Source organism: Atta cephalotes (assembly GCF_000143395.1).
Source record: "Atta cephalotes unplaced genomic scaffold scaffold00007, whole genome shotgun sequence".
In the NCBI taxonomy this organism is placed as follows: Eukaryota; Metazoa; Arthropoda; class Insecta; order Hymenoptera; family Formicidae; genus Atta; species Atta cephalotes.
The window spans coordinates 2306071-2323263 of record NW_012130071.1 but is presented as its reverse complement, the minus strand read 5'-3'; positions in this window follow the sequence as shown (position 1 = coordinate 2323263).

The window sequence follows — 17193 nt, the reverse complement described above, 5'->3', positions numbered from 1 at the left end:
TTTTAGAGTCGGCAAGAGTGGTCTGAGTCGAAGGTTCAAGGATACTGCAGGAAAGCCTCGTTCGTGCGTTGTGAAAATTTATTTTATAGTAAATGTAAAAAAAGGGCAGAATTATTAGGCTGGCACTGGTAGTGCGCGAGATATCCGCGATAAATGGTGAGGAGACATCGTTCGCTTCGTGATTCCTGTTCCACTTCCTTCTCGCGAACTCCGAATAGCACATACTCTTTTACGGATGTAACGAAAGAAAGCGCGAACACAAATTATCGTAGACCGGTATTTTAATCCTTAATTCGTGATCTCGTTTAATAACACAAGTGGTCCGTCCGTTTTGTCTTTCGCTTTGTTCATGACTTTCCTTCTTGATGCGCTCTTCCTTTGCAATTTCGTTATTCTAACGTTTTGATGGATGAATTTTTAAACTCTTATATTTCCAATTTATATTCTTAATTTATATTTCCAATTTATATTCTTAATACTGAATCTCGTTTACGTCGCTCTCGAAAGCTATTTGTTTCCAACTTATATTCTTAATACATGTTAAAAACTAATTTCATTTACTTCCAGCAGTCACGACCTGGAATCATTTTACCATGAGTTAGGATGTTTCATTTTTATAAATTATGAGGATGTGTACGTTATGAAATAGTACGTATATATTTTTTTATATTATTTTTATATTAGAGAAGAATATAGTATTATGGTCAGTGTAAAAATATCACATTCTCTCTTAATATTTTTGCGATTAGATGGCGAATAGTGATTTCTTATTTGTATAATAACTTGGAATTATTTGTATAATAACTTGTTACACTATGGCGCCAATACGGAATAATCAGTATTTGTTATAACACATTTTTACTCTTAAGCATTTTGAAACGTTTTCGAAAGGTATATTTTATATTTAATTACACATATAGTACTTCCTTATTTTTCTTAAATTTCAGCATATGTCTCACACGAATATGTGCATCCCTCCCCCTCCACCCCCCCCCTCACACACACACACACACACACACACACACACACACACACACACACACACACACACACACACACACAGAGGCACGCACGCACGCATGCATAAATTTCGGAGTGAAATCTACTAATTCTAAAGAATAACAATTAAAATAGTTTTGAAAAAGAGCAGCTCAATTGTTAACTTTTAAGAGTGAGATTTTACTCTTTACGTTTAGATTCCACTTCATACATTTTAAGAAATAGGTCTATTTGAATGTATTATTTGTTATTTATCTTTTTTTTCTTTTGTATTCATTTTGAGTTATGCAAATTTAAATAATAGCATGACATTTGTAGTGCCTCTAAGTGTACTGATTGCTGACGATCTCTTTTTTTTTTGAAATTTTTGTTGTATCAAAATAATTATTCCATAAGTCGATTACAGTTTTATTCTGTTAATCTTATATATTATAATTATATATTATAATTATGTACTATAATTATGTACTAGATTTTTTAGATAGATTTTTAATATGGAACAGTCTATGCAGACAAAGTTATGATGTGTACGTATATTTGCATATATTCTGCAATATTTTATTTTTTTGTTAATTTTGTTATTTTACTAATTATTGTATTTTTTAAACACAACTAATTTTTTAAATTTATTTTTGTAAAAGGCCATACTACTTTTGTTTCCCTTTAAGCATTATTCAGTGTCGCCACATTTTTGTAAATAGTGTTTTAAGTAATAAATGTGCCAATTTTGAGTCTAGAATCGATTGAGCAATACTTTGACAAGTATGTTAAGTTTTAAATTTAAATATTAATTATTAATCAAATTATTGTATAAAATATAAATGAGATATTATATATTATTTTCTTCTCTATCACTTTTATATTACTACTTATTTTATATAATATGAAATAGTTTTTTCAAGATAATTCGATTCATCTTGTTGAAATGACTAGGAGAGAACTTCTAATTTCTAAAATGAATATACATTAATTATATACTATATTATATACTATATTGGATATTGGATATATATTAATTAACTGCATCAATCAAACATCAAAATGTATCGTGCACGTTATTCTGATCTAAGTATACATTTCTTTATTGTCTTTTTGTATTGATGGAATACGATAGCTTTATGATTCTCAAGAGAGGCTTCTAATGGGATTCATTGATTCTTCTCGCGAATTTATCTTATGTACACATATGAACGTAAAAGCCTTTTATCATTCGAATCGTGAGATGGAGGAATCACGAAAGATTCTACCAATGAAGTACATTTTATTGTCGTTAGTCAAATGGTGAGCACGTTACTTTTATTATTTGCTTCTTGCCAAGAAGAAAAACTGATGTTTTATGTCATGTTATTGATATTAACGAAGGCCAGTGTAATAGCCGAAGGCATAATAAGAGATGCTTTTAACATTGTTGCATTGAATGATATGTGACAAATATATGTACAGTAGTTTGTTATAAAATTTGTGTTAAATTTAATACATTTTATGTGTCTTAAACGATCCACTCAAATTTATGTATCAATTTAATACAGATGTTAGAAAGCATAACAAACATGTTAGATGTTAGAAAGTATAACACAAATATATCATATTTTAAAAAATAAACACAAAAAAGGTAATATTAATACTTTATAAACAAACGTGGAAATTTTTCAGTGAATATTTTTCAGTAAAATTAATATGTATGATATTAAATTGTATGATGTAAATTGTATGATGTAAATTGTATGTATGATGTTAAATTAATACAATATATATTTTATTCATTTATTTTTAGAATTTAAATATGCACTGAAAAAATACATATGTTTTACATGAATATTACATGTTTATGATTGGAAAATTACTTAATATGGCTGGAAATTTTCTTTTTCAGATTTTTTAAAAATAACAATATATATTAATGGTAAAATATATGTGAACGTACTACTTTTATGTAAAAATAACTTGTAGTTTTAAGCGATATTTTTACAACGTATAAATGAAAAAAAGAACAGTTTTATATGAAATTAAGAAAAATTGAAATTTTACATTTGTGATTTACATTTATTGTAAATCAGAATATGCTCAACGCGTCCAAAAAAAAGATGGGTGAAGTAAAGAAGCTAGGTCTGTTCGTCTTTATATTTCACATTTTGTATGTGAAATTCCATGTTCAATGGAATTCCAAAAGTACATATTGCATGTGAAATTAACATGTATAATTTTCCATGTGGATTGCAATATTACATGATTATGTTAGTAAAATCGTAAAAGATTCAGTATAATCATATAAATACTTTTTTCAGTAAGCGTACGATTATAGTTCAACGTTAGCGTGTTAAGTTACTCCAGGAATCTACTCCAGAAGTAGGTTCGAATCCCGACGATATGCGTTTTCAAAAATTGTAAAATGTGCGATGTGTAATGTTATAATTAATAAATTGTATTTGAAACTATAAATTAATCCTATACATACGAATAATAAAATAGTAGCTTATGCTACTATGTTAAAAATTAAAAAAAATTTTTTTTCTTATATCTGAATTTAATTCTTATACATTTAACATTTAATTTAAATTTACGTATAAAAATTAGTAATATATGAAGTCTTATACAAAACGATAATAGAAACAGAAATTAGACATTTTTATAGATATATACGCCTAACATTACATTGTACGCATGTTTCTAGCGCGAGACATTATTTTGTGTGTAAAATTCCATGTGTGTAAAATTTCAATGGAATCTTGAAAATACATATTGCATGTGAAATTAATATAATTTGTAATTTTCCATGGAAGCTGCAATATTACATGATTATGCTGAATCAGAAAAACAGCGTAATCATATAATTCCATAATAAATATTTTTTTCAGTGTGTTTTAAAACACGTTACTTTTATGTTAAATTTACATTCCATAGTATATTAGATTTTTTTTTCTAGAACTTGAGTGGATCGTTTCCAACACAAATACAAAATGTTTTTTACTATATACAAATATAATGTATTAAATATAAATATACATAATAAATCGAAAAAATGGAAAAACGTATTATAAATATAGAAAAAATGAATGTATATATAATACTTTATTATATCGTAATTTTTTTTTTGTCGCCTGTATATGGTTCGTTGATGAATTGTCCTGTTTCAAATGGGAGACACGTAACTTACAAAGAGTTAAATTCAAGGACCAAATTTTAAACAATAAACTCACTTTGTTTATCAAATGTCTTGAACACTACATTTTCAGCACCTGCATATAGAAATTACAGTCAAAAGAAATTTTAAGAATTAATTAAAATCGTATCTATCATATATCTTATTTAATTCGATTAGTGTGTGATCTATGTTGACCTCGCACTATTCATTAATCATTATCTGAGCTTTATGAGCAATGTACGAACCACAAAGTACATGCATTTCGCAACTCTCGAAAGCCACTCGGCACGGTTGTATTTTGAATCATTTTGTGGCTACAAACTAAATTTTGATGGATCACATCGAACTATAATATATTAAGCGCATAAATGCATTATCCGTACTTATACGAAGGAGTAATCCACGAAATACAGAAATTCAACACGACATCTTAAAATATTTTTATTCTATGTACTATGGTATATAATCATGGATATACTATTAATTTGGAATTCCTAGATTAGCAAAAATATTACAAATATAAATCGCAAATTTCAAAGTTCTTATATTTTTTATTCATGATTTTTTTTTATATAAAGATATATTATTAGATATCTGAATCTTTAAATCTTTAAAAATTATCTTTAAAACAAAATTTTTAAAACAAATTATTTTACTATGAACCTTCAAAAAGAAAAATTAAGCTCATTGTTTTCAGAACAGTCATTAATTTACGTCTTTTTAAAAGAAAAAGGATTGAACATTATCTTTTTAAATAATTGAATTCAATGAAATAATAATATTTTTTGATATTGCGCAAGTAGAGCATTGGACGCTTCTGCTTCAGCAAACGGATGATAATTATCATAATGCACTCGCGCGGACTACTTCCTGCCATTGCTTGTTCACGATACGTTGTTCACGATAGTCGCGCAGCCTGCAACTGCAACCTCGTCCTTGTGCATCTCGGTCATGACGTAGTATTCGATCGAATGTCTCCAAACACCCACGCTTGAAAAGCTTTCGTCCGTCGCTGTCAGACATTTTTGCGCATTCTTTTATTCATCTCAGAATCTGTGAATTATTTAAACAACTTAGTAATATTTCTATAACATAAGAAAAAGATAGAGTCGCAATATATTAATATGCTGAAAAAAAATATATTAAATTTTAATTATTATTTCTTTGAATGCTTAACAAAATATATATTCACGATTTATTCGTAAATATTTATATTTATAGTAAATATTTATTCATGATAAATAAATATTTGCTGAATAATACATAGAAAAATATTCTATTACTAAGAAATATGATTACTCAATTTACTTTCTTTCAAGAAACGGTTACCTTTAACAAAGAATATTTTTCTTTCAAGTAACGGTTACCTTTAACAAAGAATATTTTTTAATAGTAATTTTAAAATATACCTATTTAAATTATAAATTTTAAAAAACTTATTATTGTATACTTAAAATAAGAATTAATTTTCTTTTGTGAAGAATATTGTAAAATTGATCGAAAAAGCAACTTTATGTAATAAATAAATCAAACTTTAATTTAATACTTTTGATTGAATTTACTAAAATTCAGAGCATATTTTGAAGAAATGTGGGAGGAAGTTTGTGATAGATTTATGGCTATATGAACTTTTGAAATGCTTGAAACACGTAAATTATTATTAGCGTACAATATATATTTTTTTGTATCTTCTTCAAGTGCCATACGCTATCTCAGAGCGTAGATGCTTCCCTCTCATATACCTTTACGCGCACATTGATCGTACACAATGTGTATGGGTCGACCTACAGTTTAAATGTCGATTCCGAACGGCAATTTTTGGAGATTTCCTGAGCAAATATACTCGATTTGCCATTATCTTCCGAGAGGAGCTACGAGTGTACGGAAATTTTTCGATTCTGCCAGGATCTCTATAAGTATATCAGACCAGAGTGGACTGTTACATCACGCTTGCGTTTTTATATGTATAATTAAATTAAATTAATAGTTCTTGTACAAAATAAATATGTATTTATATTTAATAAATGTTCATTAATACTATTTAAACGAATGTTTATTAATTTAGAATTTTTTTCAATATAGTCTTTGAGATATATAAGTATCTAATAAAAATCTAGATATCTTCTATGAACACACAAATTATGCAATACCGATTAATTGTAAATTATACCGATTAGTTGTAACACACAAATTAATAACGAGTTTATAATAAAAGTTTATAATAAAACGTTTATAATAAAAATTTTATTTATTAAACTACTTATTATCCTATTGTGAAAATTCACGAGAAATTTCTGTGAAATTATTTTTGCTAATGTTTCCTTTTTACGATGAACTAGTTTAACTGAAGCAGTTCAGTAAATGTGCTTTTCTTCGAGCTAAAGACGGATCTGCCAAGTAGATGTGACTAGAACGATGAGTGTTGGATTTATTTTGAGTTGACCCACACGGAGAATTCTTTGTAACTCGGTCGCGTCTCCTGCTTGTATTTTTCTTCCGGTAGCTAAGAAAAATGTCACTTAGTTGCGATCTATAATAACTCACTTGACTCACAGATTCCTACGCAGTTTTGTTACTATCAAAAGATCCTGATGATATCTTGCGTACTCCTTCAAAGATATCTTTATAAACCACTTAAGGCTCTTAATCATCACGGCCGGTATTGAATCGTGACATCAGAAACGAGAAATGACACGTTAATTTTTATTACGTGCCATTTATAAATAAAGACAATTTGGATAAAATGAAATGATGAGATTGTGTTAAAACATTTATAAAGATAGACGAAAAAATTATATTTATCTCCCCTGATACTTCTCAGTAAATGATTGTAAAAAGTGATAAAAGGCACATGTAAGTGAAAATAATCTACGCATGCACATTGAATAAAAGCACTTTACGTGCCCTTTATCATGTTTTACAATTATTTACTGATTATCAGAGGAGATAAGAATATAACTTTCGTCCATTTTTACAATTGTTATTACTCTTATCATTTATTCATTTTATTCTAATTGTCTTACAAATGGCACATAATAAAAGTTAACGTGTCATTTCTCGCTTCTGACATCACGATTCAATATGACTGTGGTGACATTCAAGAGCCTTAAAGAGAGAGAATAATTATTTCGTATCGTATTTATTAATAGCAGAAATTGGAATTAATGACATTTATTTACAATGCATTGTACATTTAAATGTACTATATATATCAAAAGAGCAACCCAATCCCTTAGTTAAATAACATTTATTATTTTAACCTCTATTTATGTAAAAAACAAATCAATTTTGTAGTTAGTTTTTAAAGTAAATAATGTCCATATTAATGCATTCAATAAATAATAAACTAAATTTAAATCAAATTTAGTATATTTTCTTAAAAAAAAAAAAAAACAAAATTGTTTAAATCTATTATTTTAAATGAATGACATATTGAATAGGAGCAGTGGCAACTTGTAAATAAAAAATGTGAATTAAAAATAACTTAAATTGAGTATAATTTAAATTATTTTTTAATATTTTAACATCATGAATTTAACAGGTACAAGATAGTAATCTGTCTTTCTCCGGTAATTTCTTTTTAATTTATAGATGTACTCTATATGATAATTGTTGTATCGCAAATACATAATGATAATTTGTTACGTAAAATACATATATAATACATATGTATAATGCTATAATATCGTGTCTTGAATCGGTTTACTGGTATCATCAACCTCAGGTTCGTTCTAGCGTAATTAATAGTTTCGTCCTGCCGTGCAAGTTGGCGAATATACATTAAGGTGAGGGATAGTAGTGCTAGGTATACGCAAACACGAAACTCGGTACTTGTTATCGCAAATCTACCGCAGAACTTCAAGTACTCAAGAAATGGTCATATGCATATCCAATAAATTGCTAACTACTTATAGTTATTACACTTGTGTTGCTGATATGCAAAGAGTAAAACATAATAACAATCCTCTATTTTTACGGATAATGTGAGATGAAATACGTTTTTTGGTAGAAATATAAGAAAAAGGAGCGATATTTAGTAAAATAAAATTGAAATACTTGCAACAAAAGATTTAATTTATTATCGAACAGATTTAACGCGTGAAAACAAGGAACTAGAAAGAAATACAAGAGTAACAGGATTTTAGCGAATTCTAGGTCTGAAAAAATCTGGAGTTAACTTCGCCGCGTAGCAATTTTCTATTTACGCTCCGTTTACTATCCACATGTGTAAAATGTTAAACGATTTCTTCGCACAGTATTTTGAGTTCTATCGCGCTGAGTTTAATGATACGCTACAAATGATTCATTAATTATCTAATTCATCAGAAGAAGTGTTTTAGTTATGATGTGGAACGACCTAGTATACATAACAGTTCATGCACCCGCGTGTTATGAGGTAGGCAGATCGATTACCCTTCATCTCAATTTACCCGTAATTTTTTGCCTCACCTTTTTTTAGCTCCACCGTCTCGGAACCTTTTTTTAAATCGTCCATAGTCCCTTATCGATCTGTAATCCATTCGTTTGGAAATATCTCAGTGTATCGTGGAGGATAGGTCAGGCGCTTCGGCAGGTTGAAAATAATAATGTGACGTCGAACACTCGACGGATTCTGCAGCATTGCGTCATAGATTCACGTCTACCATTGATTTATCTCGGCCCGCGCGATCTTGCGCGGTCACGATATCCGTTATCCATCGAAAATTTTCGGCGAACTTCCATTAAAAATAGCGGAGGTAGCGATATTTCGATGGATAATATCTCACTCAGTTGAAATAATACCGAACGCAGCGGCTGGAAAAAAATTACATTTTTTTAAACGTTACTCGAATCTTCGCAGCGCTTTTAAAAAGCTTTTAAAGATATTTCACTATAGTTTGTCGCAGTATATGAGGGTCGGCATTTAGCTTCGAGGGAGACATTCGATGAAAATTAAGGTCAATAAATTTTATAAAATATTAACTTAAATTTCTTTTAACGTGGCATATTTATTTTCTCGAGAAACAAAAACATAAATTACATGAGAGAGATTACAAAACATAAAACACCTTTAAAAGTTTATATTATATCTGTATGGCTCAGTTTTTCATTTTCTAGTTACTTATAATTTAACTTGTTGATAATGTAAAAATTATATATATTTTTTCAACTATGATTAATCACTGGTGATTTTGTAATGAATAACTTTTCTTGATAACAGATCCTGTTTTTCATTTATATATTGATTTACTTGTGATTAGGTTTAATCTAATCATAATGTAAAACTTATATTTTTCTATCTATAGTTAATCATTAAACTGATGATTTTATACTAAATAGTTTTTAAAGATACTACAAAATCATTAGTTTAATGATTAATTATATAACTAGAAAAGTGCAATTTTTACATTATCATCAATACAAGTTAAATAAAATTAAAATTAAACTACAAATTAATCAGATAATGAAAACTCGGACCTTACAGTTATCACACTACAAAATCATCAATTTACAAATATGAGAATGTCCTCATTAATCAGCATTATTAAGCTAAAAAAGCACAGTTTTTATATTATTATTAATTTAAAGATAGATTAACTTTAAAGTATAAGTTAAATCTAACGAAAAAAACCAGGCTTACAGAAAGAACAGTTTTGCTGAAATATCTACAAATTTAGCTAAATATAAATCTGAAAATAATTTGATTGAATTATAAAAATAATTAAATAAAACATTGAAACTTGTTATTTAGTTTATTAAAATTTTTTCCAGCTTTATTCATTATGCTTGAAATTCCCACAAAATTACTTTAATTATTTGATATTTAATTATTTAATTTTTTGATAGTTCAATCAAATTATATATATATATATATATATATATTTTAGATCTATATAAATTTTGAGGTATTTTATTTTTTCCGTGTATTGTTGTATAGCTTTGTAATTCAATTTCACTGACGTCAAAATGTTGACGTCAAAATGATAACGCTTTAGACATTAATTCTTTCTTATGTTGCATTTCGCTGAGCAATGCTCATTCATCGTTAATCAATGAGCTCGGACGAGCAAAGCGAGTTGTGTCCAACTCTGATGGAATAATAAATATCGTGAAATGGCGTTGACACGAACGAAGTTGCCACTACGTCGTATTTTATGCAACTTTGCATCCCACGGGTGCTACTTATTTTCATTCAAATACCGCAGACATGGTATGTATCAGCGCGTCTATGCATGTATGAAAGCTTGCTACCGACAGTGTCGTTATTATATGAGCAAACAGGTGTTCCTTATTCCGGTGATGTCGTTGTCGCATTCGTAAACTCAACATGATTCTCATCATCGTGTTTGAGTGAACGGAAAGAGAGTTTGATCACGTACTAATGTATCAGCGCTTATAAATTGCCTGATATGCATTGATATCGAGGATATCTTCATATCCTTAATGGTTATAATTAAATGATTATGCAGAATAAGGCAGAATTGCCGAATGCATACTGCCTAAATTGTATCTTATCAATATTTTATTACTTAATAATTTTAACTTGTTTTTAATATAAGCAATTAATTAATAATTATTACTTAAACAACATTCAGTACAAAAATATGAAATAAATAAGAAATAAATACTATATATAATAAGTATATATAATATAGACAAAAATTTAATAGATTATGTTTTGTTGTATGGTGGATGTTATTTTAAAAAGTCAGATACATCTGATATTAATTTTTAATTGATTTATGTAGCTGATAATAATGTAATTATGCAATTTTATTATGAATTTTTATATTTTTATGAAAAAAGTTTATTGTAAAATATTTTACAATAAATCTTGTATGTGTGTGTGCACATACATGCATATTTGCAATTATTTAATAATTATTAAATACTTGATCTTTTTTTGATAAATTATAATAAAATTGAGTATTAGGTAATTTCGAACACTGAAAGAAAAGATTGACTGAACATGGCATAGCATTTTTAATTGGCTGCTGTAATCAAAAATTGATTACTTCAGCCAATTAAAAACGCTATGCCATATTTTACCATCTAAATTGCTGCAGCAAACAATCTTTTCTTTCAGAGTATTAGTTGATGATTTCTTTTACTTATAACCTTATATTTTTAATTGGTTTTATGTTCATAAATTTAGCATTTCTTTATAGGAGATACGATTCAGAAAATTTATAGGTACGATTTATAAGTAACTAATTTTAATTATAACATGTTAAAAAAAACTTATGACAAATCAATTTATTATTGTTGTAAAAACGAAACATGTAATACTTAATAAATTTCTAAAATATTAACCTATTAATGTTTAATTTATTAAAAATTTTTTTTTTTTAGTGCCGAAATACGAAATAAGTGAGTCGCAGGATTCAACGTACTAAAATATGACTGTCCTTCTGAGAACAGTGGGCACTAAATGTATTAAGCTATAATTTCCAATGGTTATTTATATACAAATCAATATTAAATGGAAAATATAATAAAAAATCAAGTGATACGCATTCGGCAATTCTTTTCTATTATTACACTATTAAGCCGTATAATTTGCTATTTTATAAACTTTAACCTTTACGTTATATCTTATAATACTCTTGCAAATTCTTTGGAATGAAATCTCACTTTTAAAAAGTGAAAACTAAGTTTTAAAAAAGAGTGACTCAGTTTTCAATCTTTAAGAATGAGATTTCATTCTTTAGAATAAAATTTTCTCTTTAAAAGTTTTAAAGAGAGACGAATTTACCCTTTATATCTTGCTTTTGACGCGGATAGTGGACCGTCATTGTTAAATTAAATTACGAAATGAGATACTGCACGTGTCGCTATAAACACACTTAGAGATGATTTTAGGACGAGTGAGATTAAAATCGACTGTCCTCGAGATACTGGGTGCATGACGTCATGTTTCATTCGGTTCGCACGAGTCGTCCGTCTATTCGTCGCTTTATCCTGTTGACACATGTTCCTTGCTTCAAAGGTTGAGAACGGAGAATATGGCGAGGGTTGAAGGTACGCGGACCGATACGGTTCGTGATACTGCGACATAACGCAATGGTGCTACGATCCAGGGGTGGCGATGGCGGCGACGGTGGCAGTAGCATGGCGGTGGCGGGATGGAGGCGGCGAAGCCCTGCGGCGGCGTCAGAGCCACGTCGCCCGGCTTCATCCTCTTTCGCCGGAGTCAGTCGGCTGCCAGGCGCGACGCGAGCTAGTAATATACAGTCCTGGTGTGTACAGTCCATCTAGACCTTCTTCGTTGCACTTCGGCTGCGGTCGGTTGATCCCGCTTTCGCCCGATCTCCTTCTCTCCCTTTTCCTCCTCTCGTTCGCATGCGATCGTTACTCCGAGAGCGTCCGTGAGCGAGGACCGGCGGCGGCAGGTGGAAAGCCCGACGTTGTCCATTCTGGCTGTTCCCGACGTGACCCAACGCTCTCGCGACATCCGTCATCATCGGCGAATGTCGCCAGCGTGCGGACGCCGCGCCGCGCGGTCCGAATAGTAACCGTGAGGATACTTAATATTACACGGAACCAGGATACGTTTCGAACGACGTGAATAGAGAAACTGTGCCACGATCCCAACGAGAACGGACATCTCACGGCAACGGAGACGTTGCGCTCATTGTGAGAAATCCAAATTATAATCTCATTCTGAATAAGATATATTGAGATTGAAGAGCCTGAAATAAAATCAAGGAAGCGACTGTGCTCCGATTGTGCTCCGATAATTCTGCTTGAAATTCAAGTCTGTGTTTTCTGACTGAAGAATAAATAACGGCTATAATCTAAAGCAAACTTCATTATCGTAATTAAAGGGTTTGGATTAAATAAGACGTCGATATCGTCTTCTAATAGTAATAAGAATTTAGTTCAAGAGGGATCAAACGGTCAACGCAAATTCGTAACTGCAAGAATAAGATTGAAGCGATATCAAGATAATTAGTTAGATTAAGATATTTAATCTTCGAAATGAATCAAGACGGATAACGGCCAATCTGCGATATCCAGCTCGAGACAAGACAAATTGGCAGTGCGGATTCTGCAGATAGCGAGTTGAAGCGACGATCACCAGCTGAATAAGATAACACACTTAAGCAGCTTAAGATAGAGCGAGATTAACTAGCTTAATTTTGAAACGAGTAATTTTGAGACGGCGTGCAGGAAACGAATCCAGAGACAAAAAATAAATAAACGCCGAGTTCTCTGAAATTCCGAGTAACAGGAGCGATAGCGAAACAAGAATCAAGATTAAACGGTTCAAATTCGAGGGGAATCAAGACGTATATTTGATATCCAACGCAAAACAATGCATTGCTATCACGTATCCTTATAGAGTCATATTCAATAGGAAACGAGACAAGTCTCGACGAGGGACGCGATCAGCCGGTCGTTGCACTTCGCTTGCTCGCTCCGGTAAATCTACAAACGCCTCCTCGCGATATACCGTTACTACCACAACACCGATCGGACGAGGCCTCCGCCTCTCGTGTACGTGCGCGAGGAGAGGTTCCTCACCGACTACGAACGGGTACGAACCGAATACCCAATTCCGTTCCCCGAGTCGAACGAGGACGCTTTCCGAGCTTGTATTTACTTTTGGTACGAAGTCGCGCATCAGGAATTTAGGAGGATCCTAAACGCATCTAACTATCAAAGATACTGTTCGCGAAGTGATATTAAATTATTCAAAGACACCGACAGATCTCGTAAAGAGGGCAGCGATAAACTGAGTATATATATCGTTGACAGCAGGAAGAAGCGGGTGATTTCAGTTGCCCCTCAGGGATATCCGATAAATTTCAACGGAGTGAAAAAGTGCTGATTATCGCGTGGGAGGAGGGTATAGTCAGGCGATATACGGGAAAATTCCTGCCACTGCTATGCGCACACTGACCGAAGCGATGAAGCATCGCGCGATCAGCTGACTAGTCGAGTTGTTCGGCGGCCGCACCGCTGATAAGGATAATTCTCGGGACAAGCATCCACAGCAACGCCCGCCGCCCACTTGCTCTGTCATGACATTTGGCACGGCGTTCCACACCGAGAAATCGCAGTTGTCCAGTGAGAATTCCGCTCGGTATGTATGCTCACATTCATGAAGATGTTTCCGTGCCGTTCCGATTCCTGAAGCGAATCTCAATCTGATATAGATTTCAGATTAGATGGATTCAGGTCTTAGATTTCAGATTAGGCTATACTTTTTGCAATTTGGATTACTCAACTTTGCGATGAAAAATGACTTTTCCGCGACCAGTCGCTACCTCGACTTTTAGCTACATGAAAATTGAGCTCGTTCCAATTGAACGCATATTATGATTAGTCTTAGGCCGGCATTCATAGTCGATTCTATATTTAAGATTCTTAAACAACAATCTTAAGATGTCATGAACCAATCAGACAGCCGTATTAGCATCTTAAGACATTACTTAAGACGGTCTTGAATAGGATACAGTCTTGAATGGACTATGAATACTGGTCCTATATTATAAGCGAACCGCAACTGGTGTTACAAGTCCTGATTAGCCATCGCAATGGCTGATCATAAAACTGACTATTGTATTATAAATGGCTGCCATATGAATTTTGTGAAAGCTTTAAATGTTCTGATTGATAATAATAAAGATTGAAACATGTACACACATGAAGATTTCATGTCAAAACTAAGACTGATTTTATTTCTTGTATGGATATAATTTTTTAATATATAATTTGTTTGAAACTAAAATATAATTATTATTTTTCAATTATAAATTTTATAGTTTTTGTTCTTTTAAAATGTGATTTGAACAAGAAGTATGATATCTATATACTTTTTTATAATATATTATAATATATTATAATGTATAAGCTAATAATATAATGCACGCGATTACATTATATTTTATTTAAGTGAAAGTCTATTTATATTTTATTTAAAATAAAAAATAATAAATGTTTGTTATTTCTGTCTTTTGATAACAAAAATACTGAATTGAGACTAATCATACTCTAATTAGTTTATACATTTTAATTTCTCTAATGAGAGAAAACTAAAGGCAAATCTAGTAAGTATTAAAAAATCTAAAGTTTTAAAGAATCTCTTTTGTTTCGTTCTTTTCCTACAAGAAGTGATATTTGATGAATTTTGGGCCTGTAACAAATTAGATCTGATTCAAAAAATCTGACATCCCTGGTCTGAATCAAATTTTGAATCAAAATTGAAATCTGCTTTCAATTGATTGCATTAACATCAAAACCTACTCTCTAAAACTTTGAAGTAAATATCACTTTGAAGAGTGAAATCTTACTCTTAAAGATTGAAAATTGAATCGCTCTTTCAAGTTCAATTTTCACTCTTTGGAGTAAGATTCCACTCCAAAGAATTTAGAGAGTATATCCTAGCTCTTTTACTTTTTGATGTCGTACCTTATAATTTTATTGTCGCTCTGATCTTTCTAACTACAATCTTTTATGGATACGTATTAAACAAATAGGAATAGAAAGTTATAAGAAAATATTGAATGTATGAATATAATAGAATTTTTAATAGAATTGTTAAAATTTTTTATCTCACAATAAAAATTGCGTATAGTATTGTTACAATAAACAGCGTCTTACAAAGAATGACAGTTGCATAATATAAACAATTATTGATGTTTACACAACTTACGTTTTCTCACTTATATGTGTAGCGCACAAAAGAAAATGTTTTATTTACTTTCAGCCAACTTACAGTTCACTTAAAAGAAATATAATATATATGCTAAGGTCCGATGTTAAGTTTCATATGTTACTTTTAAAGATTAAAGGAGACCAAAAAATTTATGAATTTCATTGATGAATCTGTTGGTAATCTTTAATCTTTAGGTAATTATATATTGTGAAAACGAACTAAGTTATTTTCTTTCGACTTTATATACATAACGTTTTATTTAAAAAAAAATCAACATTCGCGCGAAATTTTCATGAATATTACATTTAATTTAAATTATAATTTACTTAATTTAAACTTAACACAATTTATTATGAATAATATAATTTATTGTAAATTTATGTAACATAGATAATTAGGGTGAATAACACTGCATAAATAATTGCTCTTTTATTGAAAGCTTTTAATGAATGAAATCGATATCTTTTTTATTTTTCTCAATTATATTCTGTAAATCTAATTTTCATCGTCTCACATAATTATTTTCTAAGAGTGATTAAAAAAAAAGCGATCGTAAAAATGCGCTTTGTTGTGAATTGTCCTTCGCATAGAACGTGACTAGTATCTCTAAATACTTTTTACGCACGTGATTGTGTGTGTACACGTGCGAATTCACGCGAGAAGGAGAAGATCAGCATTGCGACGCAACGTATGTGTTGCAAGTGATGAGTAAGAAAAGAAGCAAATGCACGAGGAAGAATGCGAATGAGAAACACGCGCAATTTTTTGTCGATATTATTAACACTCTTTGTTGGTGCACTTCGCGATATAACGCATCTGCGCCGCTACTTTTTTGCGATTAAAAAATAAAATTTACCGTAGTCTCCGAGGAAACGATAAGTTTATTCACAAAGAGAGGATTAACTGAACCGTCATATAAATTTCCCGGTTCTCCTTGTCGGCCATATTTCCGTTAACGTTGAAGCGATTTATTACTCGCGCGAAAGTTGCGCGAAAACTGCACTCCGTTGGGAGATATTTAACATTTAATCCATTGTCATTTGCAGCACAATGAATATTTTTGTATAGAGATTGTGATATATATTTCTGTTGTATTTAAAAGACGCATTCGTTTGCGGAACTTTACTATTTAAATAATTTTCCTGTCGAAAATAATATAGAGATTTAAGTCTAAATGAATAAAATTAGAAAACTTAGAAAATTTACACTTAAAAAAGACCAAATGTTGAAATAATTTCAGTCAAATGTTCACTTATAATATAACCAAAAATAATTTTACTTTTCTAAATATTTAGTATTAGGTATACTATATGTATGTATTATTATGGTATATATATATATATATATATATATATATATATATATATATATATATACTATATATATATACTANATATATATATACTAT